The 17,951-nt window shown below is 44.7% G+C and overlaps 1 long non-coding RNA gene across 2 annotated transcripts; it reads right to left on the bottom strand.

Moving 5' to 3' along the window:
* Positions 1-1,194: 1,194 nt before the first annotated feature.
* Positions 1,195-14,824, bottom strand: LOC131923349 (uncharacterized). 2 transcript variants are annotated; one of them, XR_009382580.1, is made up of 4 exons: positions 14,617-14,824; positions 13,560-13,662; positions 11,292-11,417; positions 1,195-2,413 (listed from the first exon to the last, which is right to left on the bottom strand). It is a non-coding gene; the product is annotated as an uncharacterized LOC131923349 (long non-coding RNA). The 2 variants fall into 2 exon arrangements; XR_009382581.1 differs by having other exon boundaries at positions 13,560-13,620.
* Between the last annotated feature and the right edge of the window lie 3,127 nt (positions 14,825-17,951).

The raw sequence follows: 17,951 nt of genomic DNA, 5'->3' as shown, positions 1-17,951 counted from the left end.
TCACAGAGGATGAAGTGGTCTTCTTCTGAGAATGTACTGCACAGATAGTCAGGTGATGAGCTGTCCAGCCTGCCAATGTCCTTTAGCCTGGGTGACCTCAGACAATGCTGGATCTGTCCTCCTGACCCCATTCCTTTCAGTGATGAGGAGGGCATGGTCTATGGTCTCAGTGATTTCTACTTTCACAACGAGTTTTGCCAAGTGTCAGTGTTACAGAGTGGATGCTGTTCATTGGTTTTTGGTCCTAAGACAGTTGCCTCTGATCTATATTAGCTCCTTCCCATGGCTAGCCCTATATGTAGGGCCAGTGACAATAATCTATTTTTTTCTCTTAGCAACTCACCTTCTCTGCTTCCTCCAGAAACAGATACCTGAGGTTTCCAGAATGGTAGTTAATCAAATGCTTCTTCACTCACTGAGCATAAGCCACCAGCTCCCAACTCCCCCTCCCCACTTTCTCCCGTGCCAGCAGGAAGTAGCCAGACTTGAACCAGCGACCCTTTATCCAAGAAGGTCAGGATGTTCAGCTGGAACCTCCAGCTTGGCCCCACACCTCTCTCCCCGAACCCTGCCCGCTCAGAAAAGTACAGGCTCCTCCCCCAAAGCGGCTAGCTGCTCAAGACGATGCCTACAGGGTATTTAAGTCCCCTCCTCTAGACCAGCCATGTGATTTTCCCTGTCCCTTTCCATTGTCTCACCTCTGGGGGCTGGAAAGGTCACTGGGGAGTGCTTTGCCCAATAAACCTGGTCTTTTACGTTAGTCCTTTATGTTTAATTCGGTTTGATCTGGCTTACTACATTGGCGGAGAACCTAATATGGGGTATGAATACCTTCCCACCATCCCTTTTGTCTACACAAGGCCACGTCTCCTGAGGGCTTTCTGCATCCTCTTTTGCTTCTTACCATCTGTCTCAATTAGGGTTACCATTCCTGTGATGAAACACTATGACCAAAGGAACTTGGGAGGAAAAAGTTTATTTGGCTTCCACTTTCAAATCACTGTTTCTCCTCTAAGGAAGTCAGGACAGGAACTCAAACAGGGCAGAAACCCAGAAGCAGGAACTGATGCAGTGGCCACGGGGGGGGGGGGGTGCTTACTGGCTTGCTGTACATGGCTTGCTCAGCTTGCTTTCTTACAGAACCCAGGACCACCGGCCCAACGGTGGCTCCACCCCCAATGGACTGGGCCTTCTCACATCAATCACTCATTAAGAAAACGCTCCATAGGCTTGCATACAGCCCAACCTTATGGAGGCATTTTCTCAGCTGAGGTTCCCTGCTCTCAGATGACTCTAGCTTGTGTCAAGTTGACATAAAATATGCAGCACATCATCTGGTTTCCACTAAGTGGTCTTTCCTTTCTTTAGCTTTCTCATCACGTTGGGAATGAAGTCACAGTCCTTATGTTGACCTGCAGGAGTTCTGCTCTGGAGCTATTGAACTTATCCCCTTCTGGTCCTGTCCACTTCCTGCCACAAGGCTGTGGTCATCTGGGCTGCAGCCATTTGAGCTGTGTGCTCACATTCGGGGCTCATCTGAAGGCCATTTTGCTCTTGCTACCCTTCTGCCTGGGGGCACTCTCCTTCCCAGTTCCCTTTGGTTCCTCCCCTCCCCCCATTCATGTCTTAACTCACAGGTCCCTTCTTTGAAGGAGTTTGTTCCAATACATTGATCTTTCACCTCGACTCCAACTTGACTTAAAACACTCTTATTGTCTGACATCATTTTGTGCCTTTGCTGGGGACTTGTGAGGGTTTGTCATTCTCCACTAAACTATGAGCTTGTAAGTGCCCAGACCTTCCCTGTTTCGCCGTATTTGTTGGGGGCTGTGTTTGTAATCGTTCAATAATTATTAACTGAACTAATCAAGGTGGCAAAATTGACCACAGGGTCTCTTTGGAGACTCATCTTCCATGGTTGATATTCTTTAGTAAAGGGAGGAAAGCTGGGGATTTGGGTCTGATGGTTGTTGGGGTGATATCAGACTTGTTTAGTGTGGTGGTACCTGAGCAGGGCATATAGATCTCTGACACCAGAGGTAGCTGTTCTTGCTTGTTCTTGTTCTAGCTAGGCTTGCAACACCAGTCAGTTCTTAGCACTGGGAGTCTGTGATCCCTGTTTCCTCATTTTAGATGATGCTTGACTGACCAGGGTTTGGATCTGGCTTCTTCTCCAAGATACTTGCTCTTGCAGCTGGGGAATGACTAAACAGATTCTCTATCCCTTGGTGGTCAGCTGCCAGCCTGTAAGAGTTGATGCTACCAGCTCTGATAGGCTTAGAAGGGTTAATCCTGTGTCTGAAGGAGCCGCTTCCTCTACTCGGCATTCAGAGGACACACAGGCAGATGCCACCTCCACTGTTTTCTATGAGATGCCTTCCTGCTTCCTCTTGGCATATGCTTTGGGTTGGCTCTACAAAGAAATGGAGACAGAATGGGCCATAAGATTCCCGCCCTCATTCCTCATTGGCCAGGGCATGTTAGGGATTGCAGAATGACTGGCTGGTAGAGATAGTTCAGAGAGTAACATTAAAAATGAAGACATCATTTTTTTTTCTTGCTGAGTATGAACCATGCTGCACATCTGATTCTCATAATGATCTTGAGATAAGTACCATAGCTCTATAAATGAAGAAATGGATGTAGAGTTTTCCAAATATGCATTCTTGCTTCATAAAGGCTCTTGTGCATACAATCAGGCACAGGAAAAAAACCCTGAAATAATTTTTCCAAACATTTTTCCCATCTCCACCTTAGTTCACTTTAAGGAAGACCTGCAAAATTCAGTGAAAGGTAAGAGATGTAGTGTGGGGAACTGGTTTAGAAGTATTGTTTGACACTATTCCTGAGAAGGCATGAACAAAGATCAATTTACCCCAATGAGGACCAAATGAAGGACCAAAGTAAGGACATTACCAAAGTCCAACTATGTGAACCAATGAGTTTTACTGGGGTTACTTACAGAAGTATGGGTGAAGGGTTACTTACTTACAGGAGCAGAAATGACTCAAAGATGGCTGCATTACCAAAGCCCACCCCAGCATGGATGACAGCTCATGAAAGCTGGAACCCTGGCACACACTGGACAGCCTGCAGGCAGCGCAAGTTGGAGAATGTCTCTTCCAGGCAGCTTGGCTGGTCTAAGCCTCTTCTATGCAGCTCCTCCTGTCTGAGGTTGCCTCTCAGTAGTCCTTACTGCTTATGTACATCTGGGGGGGGGCGGTGCAGGGCTAGTGTATCTGGTCAGTTTTAGGGACTTCCTGAAGCCTTGAGCTTAAGGAGCTTCCGGGCAGGCTGAAATGTTTTGTCTCCCTTTAGAACACCCTGTGGCTTAATGAGCTTCCATGTTGTGGAATAATCTTTTTGTACACTGTGAAGATATATCACTCGGATTGATTTAATAAAAAGATGAATGGCCAATAGCTAGGCAGGATTTTCGGGGTAGAGAGGATGCTGGAAGAAGGAAGGGGGGTTGCAGGGAGACCACAGGAAGCATGACATGTAGGAGATGAGGTAACAAGTCGTGAGCCAAGTGGCAGCATGTAAATTAATAGAAATGGGTTAACTTAAATTATAAGAGCTAGCTAGAAACAAGCCTAGGCTATCAGCCAGGATTTCATAATTCATAATAAGTCTCCATGTCATTATTGGGGAGCTAATGGTCCCAATGAAAAAATTTGTCTACACTTCTCCCCAAGGTGGAAAGATTTACCTCAGAGAACATTGCCATACAACAGAAGAGAACTGAATTGGGAGTTACTGGGTTAAACATACAGCTAGAAAGAATGTTGCCAAAATGCTGACATTTATTGCAAATCCTCAAGAAAGAGATACATCATGCTGCTATTCCTAAATTTAATTGACTAGAGGACTTGTTTCTTCCTTCCACAAATATTTTGGGGGCTCTAATGTTCCACAAACATTCTGGAAATTGCTGAGTTAGCACAATCATGGACCTACAAAGAAATCCCAAGCATTCCCTTTTTTAACATTCTTTAACACATACAGCTTTCCCCATCTTGAATCCATCCATTCAAAATGGTCCCCATTTCAGGCATCACACATGCTGTTTTCTCATCTTACTCATTTGCAGCACAACACTGCTCTACAGATTTTTATAAAGACGGAAGAGTGAGAGGGCTGCTTTTCAATCTGAATTTCTCAATTCAAATCCCCCCCATTTTTCTTGGGGTTTCTTCTAGCTGATGATTCTCTTTCTAGGCACATACCAACACCTGACCCAAACCTTGTTTCCTCCAGTGTATTCTTCTTCCTTACTTGCCTTGTGCAAAGAGACCCCTCCCTTTTTAAACTCTAGTCTAACAACACCACCAGAATTTGACACACACTTCATTGGATCACTGGTTAGAGGAAAGAGACATAGAGAGGGAGAGAGGGAGAGAAGGAGAGAGAGGGAGGGAGAGAGAGAGAAAGAGAGAGAGAGAGAGGAGAGAGAGAGAGAGAGAGTTTATAGATGAGAAAATCAGCAGACAATGTGCTTACGTGCCTACCATTACAAAGCAAGTCAGCAATGAAGCCAACATTTTAGCCTGATTCTTCTAGCCTGAGGACCCATATTTTTTCTCCTATTCTATGCCATCTCTACCCAGCACAACTATTGTTTCATAGCTGTAGGAGCCAAAGCCAATGGAAGGAAAAAAATCACACAGTATGTGAGTCCCGGTGATAGGGCCACTTGCAAAGGCTCAAAGTGGGAGCATTTCCTCCTTAGGAGGCTGTATCCCCCAATTTGGTACAGGGCCCAGACACTACTGCAAATCTGCTCTTGTTACCTGGGTACCATGGAAATTGTAGCTTGAAGCTCTAGCAATGGCAGGAGGTGCTGGTCTCCTCCCTGGGGAGCAGCCAAGGCAGGTCAGCCTACTAGCCTGCAGACCCAGCACCTAAAATAAACCAAACAGCAACCTCAATGGAAACCAGGCAGCCAGCCCAAAAGAGATGGCACAGTCTTCCACCAGCCAAGAGCCACTGCAAACACACACACACACACACACACACACACACACACACACACACACACACATACTCGGAGGCTATTGTTTCAGTCTTTAATGAAGAGCCACAGTCACCTTGGTTTTGGAATTTGGGCCTGACAGATATTGAGGGAGCCAAGATCCAGGAGAAACTTGGTTGTGAGTGTGAGTATGCTGTGGTAGGAACAAAGATGGACATGATTGTGCCTTTCTACAAAGTCAGAATTTATTGAATAATAAATACACAAGCCACATCAGTATGGTTGGCTATAATTTCCCTTGATAACTGGCTGTTGGCAGTCATAGGTTCTTTTATCCCAGGCTTCATTACTACTGTAATTCTCAGATCACATACAACATTCCACACAGTGCCTTGCCCTGAGAGACTCCATTTTACAAGAAGTAGCTGACTTCAGCATATATGCAGAAACAGGGTGACTTTATACTTTGCTGAACACATTTGGACCACTGTCTAGAACCATGCACAAGTCACAGACTGATAAATAACTTACTCTTATTAATCAGGACAATAGGGGCATGTGAGTATATTAAAACCATATGATAAGTATCATAAGAACTTTTTGATTTTTAGAACAACTTTTTTTATTTGTTGAGAATTTTCTGTAGTATATTTTGATTGTATTCACTTCTCCTTCCTCAAACTCCTCCCAGACCCATTGCCTACTCACTCCTATTCCCTGCCCCCACTCAAACCCATCAAGTCCAATTTGTACCACCCATATACTCTTGGATATGTGGACTTGCAATGGAATACGATCCACCTACCAGGGCCTACACCCTCAGAGAAAACGGATTCTTAATTTTCCAGCAGCTCTCTTAATTAGGCCTGAGACTTTGTGCACACCTCCCCCTCCATGTTGGATTTTGTCTGACTTCAGCTTACATGGCTTTTGTCCATGCTGTCATAACTACTATGGACCCATATATGCAACTGTCCTGTTGTGTCTGGAGAACACTGTTTCCTGGTAGTCTTCCACTACCTCTGGCTCTTACAATCTTTCCATCCTGTGGTAGTTTGAATACAAATGGCCCTTCATAGGCTCATATATTAGAATGATTAGTCATAAGGAAGTGGCACTATTTGAAAGGATTAGAAGGGTTAAGAGGTATGGCCTTGTTGGAGTAAGTGTGTCACTGGGAGTGGGTTTTGAAGTTTCAAAAACCTGTGATAAGCCCAGAATCTCTCTTCTCTCTCTCCTCTCTCTCTCTCTCTCTCTCTCTCTGCCTATGTATGGATCAGGATGTAGTTCTCAACTACTGTTTCAGTGTCTGCCTGAATGCTGCCCTGCTTCCCACCATGATGGTAGTAGACTAAGCCTCTGAAACTGTAAGCAAGCCCCCAGTTAAATGTTTTCTCTTATAAGAGTTGCAGTGGCCATGTGTTTCTTCACAGCAACAGGACAGTGACTAAGACACACTCATCTTCAACAATGATCCCTGAGCCTTGGGAGGAGGGGCTGTGATACAGATGTTTCATTTAGGTTTGAACATTTTGATATCTCTTATTCTCACTTTGAGCAGCTGTAAGTGTAGTGGTTTAAATGAGATGCCCCTCCCCTCATAAATATTTGAATACTTGGCCTCCATTTGGTGGCCGTTTAGGAAGGATTAGGAGATGTGACCTTGATGGAGGAGGTACATCACTAGGGGCAGGCTTAAGGTTTCCAAAGATTTGTGCCATCTCTAGTACGCTCTCAGCTCCCTATTTGTGGAACAGGATTGATTTCTCAGCTACTGCTCCAGCACCATGCCTTTCTGCCTGGCTGCCATTCTCCCTGGCATGATGGTGATAGACTTTTCTATCTCTCTGGAACTGTAAGCCCCAATTAAACACTCCATTCTATATGTTGCTTTGGTCATGGTGTTTCATCACAGCAATAGAAAAGTAACTAATAGAATGGGTCTCTGTGTTAATTGCCATCTACTGCAAAAAGAAGCTTCTCTAATGGGGGTTGAGAGGAGATGCATTGATCTATGAGTATAATAAAAAGTCATTAGGAGTTGGTTTAAGACTATGTCCATCTATTGGAGTAATAATATTAAGTTATTCTCTTGGGTCAATGACTTCTCTAGTCACAGGTTCTTGTCCCTGATAACAGTATGCTGAGAACTTATGAGAGATAGACCAAGGACAGGATACAACTTCCTTACCTAAACCTCACAAGGAAGAGGACACCTAACAGTGGTGACAGTAGCTCCACTGACCTGTCATCTAACCACCAGGTGTATGCACCAAAGGATCCATAGGCAGAGAACTCATGGCTGTCTAGGACTTAGACTCTACTTGGTCCCACTATTGGCCACTGTCCCCTGCTTGAATTGACATCCTTCTGTCTACCTGTCAGTGGTGGTTTGAATGAAAATGTCCCCTGTAGGCTCATAGGGAGTGATGCTATTAGAAGGTATGGCCTTGTTAGAATAGATGTGTGTCAGAGGCCACTGTCATGAGCTATTGTGTGTCATGATGCAATTACAGTTTATAGCAATTGATAATTCAGATGTCAACCCACCAGTGGAATGTTTTCTGATGAGCTAACCTGTTGATCAAGGCTTGCAGGCCACCAACTCTGAATACTGTTGCTTTCATCTGTAATTTCTTGTTTTTTTTTTTTGTTTTTTTTTTTTGGTTTTTCAAGACAGGGTTTCTCTGTGTAGCTTTGCACCTCTCCTGGAACTCACTTGGTAGCCCAGGCTGGCCTCGAACTCACAGAGATCCGCCTGACTCTGCCTCCCGAGTGCTGGGATTAAAGGCGTGCGCCACCACCCGGCATTCATCTGTAATTTCTTGTGCAATAATAGCTATGATATCTCCCCACTACCATGCATTTTCATAAAATGTGTATATGTAATCTCATGATTACATCTTATGGGCACATGTATCTGTGGGTGGTCAGGAAGATGACTTTTCATTTAGCTGTATAATTTTGATATATAGAAAACATAGTAGGAGATACTTCATAGCCAGATCTATTGTCCCAGGAGTCTATAGACACTTAAAACCTGCTTTGGTCATTTTGCTCAGACTAACACAAAAAATAATAATCGCTCCTGAGTCTAACACAAACTGCATGCATTTAGTTCATTTTTACCTCAGAGCAAGTTCAAACTAGACTAAATTTGTAAAATAGATCATAAGTTTAAAACTCTACAGTTACGCACAAGATCAGAGTCGCGGGTATCTTACCAAGGTCACTAACAGAAAACATCCTAAGAAAAGCCTGCCAATTCTTCACTTGCTAAGTCTATTGATAGAAAGCTATGTCTCAGAGTTTGTGGCATTGGGCACTGCGCCCCTCCCTCTGGACCTGAGACCTTAGAACCTTGTGTTACCATGGCAATGGCTCTGCTCCTTATCAGCTATTCTAGGAATGTGCTATGAACTTTAGCATTTTGATACTTTTCTCAGGATTGTAAGGAGTCCTGTTAGAAATATATGTATACTCAGGCAAGAGAGGAGCTAAGAATGAGAGCTGAAAAGAAGCTGTATATTTAGAAGCAGGAGAGATGTGGACTTTGGGACTTTGGATTAGTAAAGCATCTGAATGTTTTAAGTAGGACTTAATGGGCCATACTAGTAGGAACACGGAAGACAGTGGTACTGAGGATGATTTGAACTGTGGGGGCCTGGCTCAAGAGGTTTCAGAGAAGAATATTAATATGTGGCCTAGAGATTGTTGTTGTAATATTTTGGTGAAGAATGTGGCTGCTTTCTGCCCTTGTCCAAAAAATCTGCCTGAGGCTAAATTGAAGAGTTGTAGATTAACAGTTTTGGCAGAGACTTCTAGACAGACTAGTATTGATTGTATTGCTTGCTTATTAGTGGCCACACTTATGCAATAATGAAAAGAAGCAAATTCATAAAGGAAAAATACAAAATGTACAGTTTGAGGAGAAAAGGGGCACCAGAAAGTATAAACAGATTAAAGAAAAGCCTGATGCTAAGTGGAATAAAGGGAGTGGTGACCTCAGAGAAAAACCCCACCCAGATAAGCTTCAACTTGTGAAAAGGAATTAAAGTGCAAAGGAAGTAAAGAAAAGTTTAGGGCTGGGTATGGCGGTGCACACCTTTAATCCCAGTGCTCAGAAGGTAGAGGCTGGCTGATATTTGAGTTTGAGGCCTGAGCTACAGGACAGCCAAGCTTAGGCAATGAAGGAAACCATTGAAAACAGAAAGCTGGTAAAAAATGTATTTGAACAATGGGGCCATGTTCCAGCCTTAGCAAGCAGCAGAATTTGGCAGCTTCAGCCACTTGGTTCTGGATTTAGAATCAAGAATAAAAGAAAGGGGTTATGGAATTTCCCTCTGTGACTAAGGAAAGTTGCTGAGGCCAGGTGTGTGGCAGGGGTGTCCCTGCATTGAAGCCCAAAGAGGCCATTGTGTGAAGCGTGAAAGTAAAGCCTGTATTGCCTTGGAGACCCCAAGATGTTGGAAATACCAGAGCTGTTGAGTATCTTCTGAGGAAAGCTGCAGACTGTGTGGAAACAGCTCAAAAGAGAGAAGTATGTTTCAGTCAACAAAGCTGAAAGGAGTTGGAGATCTGGAGAGTGCTTTGACCATCAGACATGGAGATGCAGAGTTTGAAGTTTGTCCAGCTGGTTTTCAGTCTTGCTTTGGTCCAGTATTTCCTTACTTTGCCGAATTTCCTCCCTTTTGGAATGGTAATGTACATCCTATGGCATTATATGTTGGAGGTATGTAATCTGCTTTTTCATTTTGATTTTACAGGAGTTACAATTAAGAGATTGCCATGAATCCAAAGAGACTTTGGACTTATAAACAGGTTTGAGACTGATAAATTATTGGGACTTTTGAAGTTGGAGAGAATTTTTTTGCATTATGATATGGCTACAAGCCTATGGGGGCCAGGGAGTGGAATGTGGTGGTTTGAATGTAAATGAGCCCATAGGCTCATAGGGAGTAGCACTATTAGAAGGTGTGGCCTTATTGTAGTAGGTATTGCCTTGTTGGAAGGAAGTGTGTCATTAGTGGTGGACTTTGAGGTTTCAGATGCTCAAGTCAAGCCCAGTGTGTCTCTCTCTTCCTGCTGCCTGCCAATTCAGATATAGAACTCTCAGCTCCTTCTCCAGCACCACATATGCCTGCATGCTGCCATGCTTCCTGCCATGATGACCATGGACTAAATCTCTAAAGTATAAGTCTCAATTGAATGCTTTCCTTTATAAGAGTTGCTATGGTCATGGCATCTCTTCACAGCAATAAAACCTAACCTAGACACAATCCTTCTATCTGCACCTGCACCTGCTGTCCATCTGTTTGTCTGTTCATTCACCTGAACCCTGTCCTGTCCTTTGTCTCTATAACCTCCATGGTCCCTCATCTAATTTTTGTAGGTTAACTTGACTCTGTCACTCACAGAGCCCTGACCCTACAGCAGCATCCCAGCAGAGTTCATTATCTTATTCCCACAGACAATCTCTATGTACCCATATCAGTTTCTGCCTCTCAGGCCTTGAACTCTGTTACAGCCCCTTTAGTCCTTTGAAATCATTTTGTGAACAACATGTATACAAATTTAAACATCTATATTATATTTATCTGTTTTTCTGTCTGTCATCTTTCATCTATCTATCTATCTATCTATCTATCTATCTATCTATCCGTCCATCCGTCCATCCATCCATCCATCCATCCATCCATCCATCCATCTATCTATCCATCTTTGTTATGTGATGTAAGAGTTAATTTTAGTAGTTAAGATTTAAATAAAAGGACCCATGTTTGCCTTAGCTGGCTTTTAAGGAAATCATGACCACTTGGCAAACCACTGCCAGCAAGACCACTTTACCTTTGTGGCTGCACTGTCATTCAGTGGTTCTGACATTGGAAAGATACAAACGTGTGTTTGTATCTCTACTATATCACACAAATGACAATGGCTAATTCTACTTCCTAGTACACATGACTCCTTCTCCCACTATTAACTCTTATTACACAATTGTTTTTCACTTGTAAACTTTAAATTAGAAATTCTCCATAGCATTGTGAGTTGAAAACTGCAATATGGGGTTTTTGTTGTCTTATTGAGTTTTCCCATTAAACTGAAGTTTAGGAGGATTCTGATCCAGGAGAGAGTTCAGTGTTCCTGAAAGAGTCAGTTCTGAAGAACACAGCTGTCAAAAAATTCTGTCTCTGAGGTCCTTGTCATGAAGGCAGCCCATAAAAGTTCCAGGTTGCTGGTGTAACCAGCAGTTGCCAAGAGATGAGTTATTATACTTAGATTTCTTATAATTCCCTTTGCCAACAGCCAGACATACCTGTTGAGAGACGAGGGTTTCTCCTCTTTTTACTCAAGAAGATTTGGAAAGTGACTCTCTTGTAGCTACAAAAGCAATCAAGGGTTGGTGTTGCTGCAGGAGATGACTTCTTTTTCCTCCTGGTGTCTGAAATGAAGTAAGAGGACTTGGGGAGTTGAGGATCTCCCTAAATGTTTGATAGACTAGAAGGAAAAGCAAAGAGGACTCCTCCAGCCAGATTGAAGTAGATACAAGGGGAGGCAACCCTGATGCTCTGGGGGGCTCAACTCACAAATATGCAGGTTTACTTTCCTGTCCAGGATTTTGGGGAAGGAGGCTGTTGGCAGCACCTCACTAAAAAGAATGTTAAGCTCCATTTATCTTTAACAGTTGGGTTTTATTTTCTTTCTTTCTTAAATTGATATTTTTGATTAGCACAGTGGCATTTTCACACATGTCTGGTACACTTTGTTTTTATTCTCTCCCCTCACCTCCTTTCCCTTCCCCCTCCCTCCTCTTCACTGGTCCCATTCTCCACCTCCCAAATAGTCACTCTTCTGCTTTCATGACATAAATATCTCATGCTCCTCTCTCATTCCCCTCTCCTCTTCACTTTAGATCTCTCCCTCTCCTCCCATGATCCCTTTGTCCTCCTTCTACTTTTAAGTCATACTCCTACACCCACAAATTTAAATCTGTATTTTCTATAACAGAGAAAACATGGCTTAATATTGGAATGAAAGACCCTGCTTATCATAGTCAGCTATTAGGTAAATGAGGACAATTTGACAAACTACTGCCAACAAAGCTGCTGAGCCTCATGAATTTACAGCCATCCAATGATAGAAACACTGTGGAAAGACACAGAGGTGTCTTGTCTGTCTCTTTAATCAAGTCTGGCTTATTTTGCTTAACATAATGATCCCCACTTCCATCCATTTTCCTGTAAATGTCAATATTTCATCTTTTTGTAGCCAAACAAATTTCCACTGTGTGTACATACACAGTATTTTCCTTATCTATTCATCTGTGGATGGACATCTAGGTTGGGTCCATGTCTTGGCTGTTGTGACTAATGCAACAGCCAGCATGGGCATGTAAGTATTTTCTCTGTCGTGTGTTACTTTAGAGTCCTTTGGGTATAGACCGAGGAATGGTATAGCTAGACTATATGTTTTATTTTTAGTTTTCTAAGGAACCTCTATACTTATTTCATTGATTCCATTCTGTACCTCATAGGTATGCAGGATCTCAAGAAAGGGAGAGGAGGAGGCTGGTTCTAGTTGAATGCCTATCCTGACTTAGGCATCAAAGGCATCACATCAGGTTAGGGGAAGTAAAATCATGAAGATTGATATTTGCAGGAAATTTTCTGTCTAGAGGCATGCACTGCCTCAGAGATGGGTGGTAAGTAGCTGGCATGTGAGTTGCAGACTGGGTTGATCCTTGAGTGCTGTCTGCTTGTGGGGAGGGACAGATGTCATTTGCTATGTCTGGTTCTATGTCTGGTGCTGTCTGCTGCTGGAGTACACTGTATGTGGACTTTTCAAGGGGGCTACTAAAGACGTCAGTGTTCATGTTGTCCTAGGAAGGATGTTCCAGTGGAGATAAGATGTTGGATGAATGTCCGGGTAGTGGGGTATGGACACTCAGGGTCTGGTGATGGGTCCTCTTCTGAACTCAGAGACATTTTACTTTCATTTTTTATGTGTGGGGGTGGGGTGGAGTGGGGGTGGGGTAGAGTGGAGGGTAGGGGTGGGAGCTGAGTGGCATCCCTGGAGCCAGTGCCCCGGGGTAACTTGAATGTTATGAATTCCCAGCTGAAAGACCAGCCAAAAAAATAAAAAAGAAATGAGCAAAATAGCATAGAACCCAAGACCTTAGGGCTCAGTGTATTCTGGTACAACATTCCAGTGGGATTCTGGGATGCTTGTCAACAGCCGTGGCTGCTCTTGGACTTTCCCATGGCCTATTCCAGGACAACCACAGATCTGCAGATGTTCCCTCAGGACCGGGTCATGGCCAAGGCCCGTTTCAACAGCAGCTACTGTTGCTCCTGGGGCCAGAGGCCAGTGCTCCTGTGGCCTCTGGCAGCAACCTCCTGCAGATCTCCCCCAATTCCCAGCAGGTGAATGGCAGTCCTTGTGGATTCCTCTTTGGAGACAGACAAGGTTTTGTTTGTTTGTTTGTTTGTTTGTTTGTTTGTTTGTTTTTCCTGTGGTGTGGAGGCAACAGATACGGCTACATGGAAACAGATGGAAGGAACCCATGCAGTGAGTAGGAAATTACCTCCATGATCCAAAGGGGGCGTTCTCCGTTGCATGTTACAGGGTAGGGTGAGGAAGTGAGCCTGGACAAGAGAGGACAAGTCATGGGGAGTGATGTCTTCTTTCTGATGTACCAGGGTAAAGGAGAAAGGATATTTCAAAGGAAAGATAAAACTACCCCCAAACTTACTGGCTTTCGACCAAAGCCATTTTTTCACATCCCCGTGCCTCGATTACTATGTTATTCACTTCTTATAGCAATAAAATACCTAAGAAAACCACTTAAAAGGAGGCCGGTTTCACTTTGTCTCCAGGTTTTAGGGGTGTTCTGCCCATGGGGTTCTGTCACCTGTGGGCCTTTGTATACTGAGGAGACATGGTGGAGCCAGGTGGCTCACTCTGAGGTAAATAAAAGGCAGGCAGGTAGACAGACAGACAGAAAGTGCCTGAAGACCAGACCAACACTTGGAGGGCATGCCTGTAGTGACCTGCTTTCTCCATCTAGGCTGTACCTCAATGGCCCATTCAGTTATGAACTCATCAGTGGATTAATTTAGTCATGAGGCTAATGTCCTTATCATCCAATGACCTCTCAATGACACACCAACTGTGGATCATTTTGACATGTGAGCCTCTGGGGGTTGCTTCTTATCCAAAACATATCACCCTTAGGCTCTGCCAAGTGTTGTCTGTCACCCAAGTTCTCTTGCTGAGTTGTGTTCTGATGGCTGCCGGGGCTGGAGTCATCTGAAGGCTTGACTTGGCTTAATATTCAAGACAGTTCCTTATCTCACATGCCTGGGCCTTGGGTTAGGTTGACTGGAACGGCAGGAATGGCAATAAGTGTGTGTCCCACCCCCCCATGGCTGCCCCAATTGGCTAACTTGTGCTACCCTACAAATATGGAGGGCACAAAAGAGCTGGGCTTATCAGGAGGCTGGATTTCTTCACAGGAAGCAAGGAAGAAATGGCATATCTTTTTTCAAGACTAAGTCCAGACTGTTCTAGAATATTTTCTGCCTTAACTTGTTGATCAAGCATGCCAGCTCAGATTCTAGGACACAGAGGATTAGACTCACCTCTCTAAGGAGGAAAGGCTGGTGCATGCAAGAAGAGATGGAATGGATGGTGGTCACCTTGGAGAGAAGCCAAGACTGAGGTAGAAGAGGACCAGGAAGACAGCCAACACTTGGTAGTCAGAGGATGAGGGAGACAGCCAGCCCTCTTGGACCATTGTACAGGTGGCAGGCATGGATGAGGCAAAAGTGGGAGGTAGGTTGGATCCTCATGAGCTGTGGTAGGGAAGTTAAATTTTATTTTTCAAGATTTTTTATATTAGCATATATTAATTATACATAATAGTGGGCTTCATTATGACATTCTCAAATATGTATATAATGTATTTTGATCATATTCACCCCCTTTACCCTCTCTTGTCCTCCAACTCCCCCTAATCCTTTCTTCTTTTTCACTAGTCCCTGGTAAGTTTTAAGCCTCATGAAGGCCTCTCTACTGTTGCAACAAACCAAATCAGACCAAATTGGAAAGCCTAGGTTTAACGGGTAAAGCACTCCAGGCGATTCTCTGGCCCTGCAGAGAGGAGACAGGTTTGCGAGACTGGAAGAACCATGGGTCTGTTTTCTGGGATGCCACTTATATATCCCCTGTGGGAGTGGTCTTGAGCCTCTCCAGGGTAGGAGCTGTGTTTGGTGGGCTCTAAAGGGGCAGGTTTAGGGAAAGAGATGGAGAGGGGAGCCGAGGTGGATCTTCCACCAGACTCCTTCCAAACATTCCAGACTCTTTAGGTATAGGGATGCCAGGGTGCCAGGGGTTGAGGTGGAGCTCCCACCCAAACAGTCCCCTTCCACTTTGATGTCTTTGTTTATGTGTTTGTTTTGGTGACCAAATGAATTTACTCAGAGTTGCCTGTAAGAACGTAAGGAGGTATTTTTAGGAGCATGAGCAACCTCACAGTAGCTACACCACTGAAGATGTTCCCTCTCCCAGAAACCGCTTACTGCCCAGAGATCTTCAGGGAGACATGGGACTTGTGAACATGAGTTAGAGATTTTTAGGAGTCCCAAAAAAATTCTCATGTGTCAGTCTTTCTAAGGGCTGATGACCATAAGGAATCTGTCTTCTGCTTCCTCCCAGGCAATCCGGCCAGCTGTCCTAATGTTCAGGGTTGATCTATGGTCTTTGGGTTCCCAAACCTTCTGTGACTCCCCTTTCCTCCTGCACCAGGCTTGATGTTGCAGTCTATGTCTTAGGGATCTCTACCGAATTGTGCTCATATTTTTTTTTCTCAAGCTGTCATAGTTGGACCCCTTGTTCTCCCATGAGCTGCCTTCTGTCTCCCTACTCCATGGCTTCTCATATGGATCATTTTGCCTAGAGTGTGTTCTAGGACAGGACTCCATCTGTCAAAATCCCAAATCCTGTCCTCTTTTAAAATTTACCTTCAGGAGCTGGGAAGATGGCTTAGTCAGTGTCTACCCCGCAAGCACAAGGATCAGAGTTTGAATCCTCAGAACCCATGTAAAAGCCAGGCATGGTGGTATACGGCTGTTAACCCTGCAATTGGGGGTGGGGGGGTGGGACAGAGGGTCCTTGAAGCTCATTGGCCAGTCAGCCTAGCTGAATTGATGAGCTGTAGGTTCAGTGAGATACCTTTCTTAAAACATGACACGGAGAGCAATAAGGAAAGACACTTGACCTCTGTTCTTTATGTGCATGTGTATACACATGCATGTGTACATACCTGTACACACAGGTGGCCACATCCACATACTCCCCCTACTCCTGGCTACTCAGTGCTTTGGGAAGCAGCTACTCTCTGTTTGTCTCATTCTTATTCCCCTTACCACGGCTTCAAGGTCTTCAGGGACAATAACCACCAGAAGACCTTGCTGCTTCTGCCCCACGGCTCCATGCCCTGCACACAGCAATCATTCAGTTGATGGCCTATTGAATTCAACAGTGGTTTCTCTGGGCCACCAGCCTCTGATTGTCTCTTTCCTTTCCCATGGCAAATTGCAGCATTCAGCTCCCAGCAACTCCTGGTCCAGGGCCCTGAGGTTCCTGGCAGGCCATTCCCTCAGGACCATGGGACTGCTGTTCCCAGATGGCCAGGCCTGAGCAGGCTGGAGCTGGGTCCCAAGGAGATGGAGAGCCTCTGACTCCGTGGGCTCCCCTGGCTCCTGTCTCCAGCTGCCTCATACTTGTTTTCCTTGGCACAAGGAAGTCTTCAGTCATCACATCGGGTCCATTTATAGGCATATATCCATCTCTTATTCTCTCAACAAAAAATTACAGTGAGTTTGGCTTAGGAAAGGAGAAAAGAAAGGGAAGTAGAAGCTGCCCTACACAGAGTAGCTACTTCACATGAGGCTTCTAGGGCTTCCTGCAACAGTTTACCCATCCTGGGGAACTGATGCCGTTCTTCCTGCCCACCAGCCCTGTCCCCATATCTCTGCCTGTGCTCCAGCTCCTCAGACTTTACTAGTGGGCTACATGGGCAACAGATATGTCTGAAATTCTTGCCACTAAGGAGGGAAAGGGGTGTGGCTGCCCGGCTCCAGTCATGTCCATATGATCGTACGGTCGTTCATCTGGCACCAATATATTCAGTGGCCACTGTTAAACTCTGAGAAGCGAGGAGCTCTGATTATTCAGGCTATGCCTACAGGCCAAGAAAAGACGAGAACATCCATCATTATGTAGTCCCCTACCTCTGCCAGCCATCCGTTTGTAAACAGTACCTTCTATGTCCCTTGCAACCACCTTTTGAAGTAGCGCTATTATTATCCCCAATTGAGACATGAAGAAACCGAGGCAGAACAGGCTAAGTCAGGTCCCTTGTCACCCCAGGGTCAGCAGCACTACTGGGGTTTGGGTCTTGGAGACCTGGCTTCTGAGTCTGCCAATCAATCGCCATTGCTTTTGTTGCTCATCTAATTAAGGTGTTGAAACCCTAACAGGGTCACCCAGTCCTTCTTATACGTCTGAAAAGCATCGGAAAGGGCAGTGTGTCTGACAGCTGCGGACAAATGACTGGACGAGTCCGAACCAGTTCTCGGCACATGTAATTCAATTTGGTTCAAATTCTGACTTTCCCACAGCTTTTGGTCGCTCCGCCTGGCTTTGTGTGCCCGTTTGGAAAGGCAGATTAACCAAGGGATTTACTGGGGTTTCCAAGAGCAACCTCCTTTTCTTGGCTCCAATCTCTGGCCTGGGAATTCACTAAGTAGCCAATTAGTTCATTTTCTTTTCTCCATTCATTCATCAAACTCTGATTCCACTTCTTGTGTGTGCAGGACACCTTAGGGGCACTAGGAGGGTACGTGGAGAAAAGCATAAATAAATGGAACAGACCTTGCCTCTGCTTTGAAGCAATGGTTAGCGTTCCCGTGTA

Source organism: Peromyscus eremicus, chromosome 13, assembly GCF_949786415.1.
Source record: "Peromyscus eremicus chromosome 13, PerEre_H2_v1, whole genome shotgun sequence".
Classification (NCBI taxonomy): Eukaryota; Metazoa; Chordata; class Mammalia; order Rodentia; family Cricetidae; genus Peromyscus; species Peromyscus eremicus.
Note: the sequence above shows the minus strand (reverse complement) of the source record. Positions and strands in the feature narration are given on the sequence as shown.